Raw genomic sequence first — 2,916 nt, forward strand, 5'->3', positions numbered from 1 at the left:
GTCCCTGGAAGCTCTGGTTGGTTGGCATTGTTGTACATATGGGGTCTCGAGCTCCTTCAAGCTCTTCCAGTTCTTTCTCTGATTCCTTCAACGGGGGTCCTGTTCTCAGTTCAGTGGTTTCCTGCTGGCATACGCCTCTGTATTTGCTGTATTCTGGCTGTGTCTCTCAGGAGCGATCTGCATTCACATTTTGATCATCAGTCTTGAGTTTCATTTGTTCTAGGCATCTAGGGTAATTCAAGCATTTGGGCTAATAGCCACTTGTCAATGAGTACATACCATGTATGTCTTTCTGTGATTGGGATAGCTCGCTCAGGATGATATTTTCCAGTTCCAACCATTTGCCTACGAATTTCATAAAGTCATGATAGCTGAGTAATATTCCATTGTGTAGATGTACCACATTTTCTGTATCCATTCCTCTGTTGAGGGGCATCTGGGTTCTTTCCAGCTTCTGGCTATTATAAATAAGGCTGCTATGAACATAGTGGAGCACGTGTCCTTTTTATATGTTGGGGCATCTTTTGGGTATATGCCCAAAAGAGGTATAGCTGGATCCTCAGGCAGTTCAATGTCCAATTTTCTGAGGAACCTCCAGACTGATTTCCAGAATGGTTGTAAGCATGGGAGATCTTTACATCTTCTGAGATCTTCTTTGATTTCTTTCTTCAGAGGCTTGAAGTTCTTATCATACAGATCTTTCACTTGCTTGGTTAAAGTCACACCGAGGTATTTTATATTATTTGGGACTATTATGAAGGGTGTCATTTCCCTAATTTCTTTCTCTGCTTCTTTCTCTTTTGTGTAGAGGAAGGCTAGTGATTTATTTGAGTTAATTTTATACTCAGCCACTTTGCTGAAGGTGTTTATCAGGTTTAGTAGTTCTCTGGTGGAACTTTTGGGATCACTTAAATATACTATCATATCTGCAAATAGTGATATTTTGACTTCTTTCTTTCCAATCTGTATCCCTTTGATATCCTTTTGTTGTCTGATTGCTCTGGCTAGGACTTTGAGAACTATATTGAATAAGTAGGGAGAGAGTGGGCAGCCTTGTCTTGTCCCTGATTTTAGTGAGATTGCTTCAAGTTTCTCTCCATTTAGTTTAATGTTAGCAACTGGTTTGCTGTATATGGCTTTTACTCTGTTTAGGTATGGGCCTTGAATTCCTATTCTTTCCAGGACTTTTATCATGATGGGGTGTTGCATTTTGTCAAATGCTTTCTCAGCATCTAATGAAATGATCATGTGGTTTTTATCTTTGAGTTTGTTTATATAGTAGATTACATTGATGGTTTTCCGTATATTAAACCATCCATGTATGCCTGGAATGAAGCCTACTTGATCATGATGAATGATTGTTTTAATGTACTCTTGGATTCGGTTTGCAAGAATTTTATTGAGTATTTTTGCATCAATATTCATAAGGGATATTGGTCTGAATTCTCTTTCTTTGTTGGGTCTTTGTGTGGTTTAGGTATAAGAGTAATTGTGGCTTCATAGAAGGAATTTGGTAGTGCACCATCTGTTTCTGTTTTGTAGAAGAGTTTGGACAGTATTGGTATCAGGTCTTCTATGAAGGTCTGATAGAATTCTCCACTGAACCCACCTTGACTTGGGCTCTTTTGAATTGGGAGACTATTAATGACTGCTTCTATTTCTTTAGAGATTGTGGGGTTGTTTAAATAGTTTATCTGTTCCTGATTTATCTTGGGACCTGGTATCTGTCTGGGAAATTGTCCAATTCCTCCAGATTTTCAAATTTTGTTCAATATATGTTTTGTAGTAGGGTCTGATGATTTTTTTGAATTTCCTCTGATTCTGTTGTTATGTCTCCCTTTTCATTTCTGATTTTGGTAATTTGGACACACTCTCTGTGTCCTCTCGTTAGTCTGGCTAAGGGTTTAACTATCTTGTTGATTTGCTCAAAGAACCAGCTTTTGGTTCTGTTGATTCTTTGTATAGTCCTTTTTGTTTCTACTTGGTTGATTTCAGCTCTGAGTTTGATTATTTCCTGCCTTCTACTCCTCCTGGGTGTGTTTGCTTCTTTTTATTCTAGAGCTTTTAGGTGTGCTGTCAAGCTGCTGATATATGCTCTCTCCTGTTTCTTTCTGCAGGCAATCAGAGCTATGAGTTTTCCTCTTACCACAGCATTAATTTTGTCCCATAAGTTTGGGTATGTTGTACCTTCAATTTCATTAAATTCTAAGAAGTCTTTAATTTGTTTGTTTATTTCTTCCTTGACCAGGTTATCATTGAGTAGAGCATTATTCAACTTTCTCGTATATGTGGGCATTCCTTCCTTATTGTTATTGAAGACCAGCTTTGGCCTGTGGTGGTTTGATAGGACGCATGGGATTATTTCTATCTTTCTGTATCTGTTGAGGCCTGTTTTATGACCGATTATATGGTCAATTTGGGAGAAAGTACCATGAGGTTGTCAGAAGAAGGTATATCCTTTTGTTTTAGAATAGAATGTTCTATAAAAATCTGTTAAGTCCATTTGGTTCATGATTTCTGTTAGTCTGTTTATGTCTCTGTTTAATTTCTGTTTCCATGATCTGTCCATTGATGAGAGTGGGGTGTTGAAATCTCCTACTATTATTGTGTGAGGTGCAATGTGTGTTTTGAGCTTTAGTAAGTTTTCTTTTATGTATGTAGGTGCCCTTGTATTTGAGCATAGATATTTAGGATTGAGAGTTCATCTTGGTGGATTTTTCCTTTGATGAATATGAAGTGTCCTTCCTTATCTTTTTTGATTTCTTTTTGTTTGAAAATCAATTTTATTCCATATTAGAATGGCTACTCCAGCATGCTTCTCCAGACCATTTGCTTTGAAAGTTGTTTTCTAGCCTTTTACTCTGAGGTAGTGTCTGTCTTTGTCTATGAGGTGTATTTCCTGTAGGCAGCAAAATG

The sequence above is a fragment of the Rattus rattus genome, chromosome X (assembly GCF_011064425.1).
Source record: "Rattus rattus isolate New Zealand chromosome X, Rrattus_CSIRO_v1, whole genome shotgun sequence".
NCBI classification, from domain to species: domain Eukaryota; kingdom Metazoa; phylum Chordata; class Mammalia; order Rodentia; family Muridae; genus Rattus; species Rattus rattus.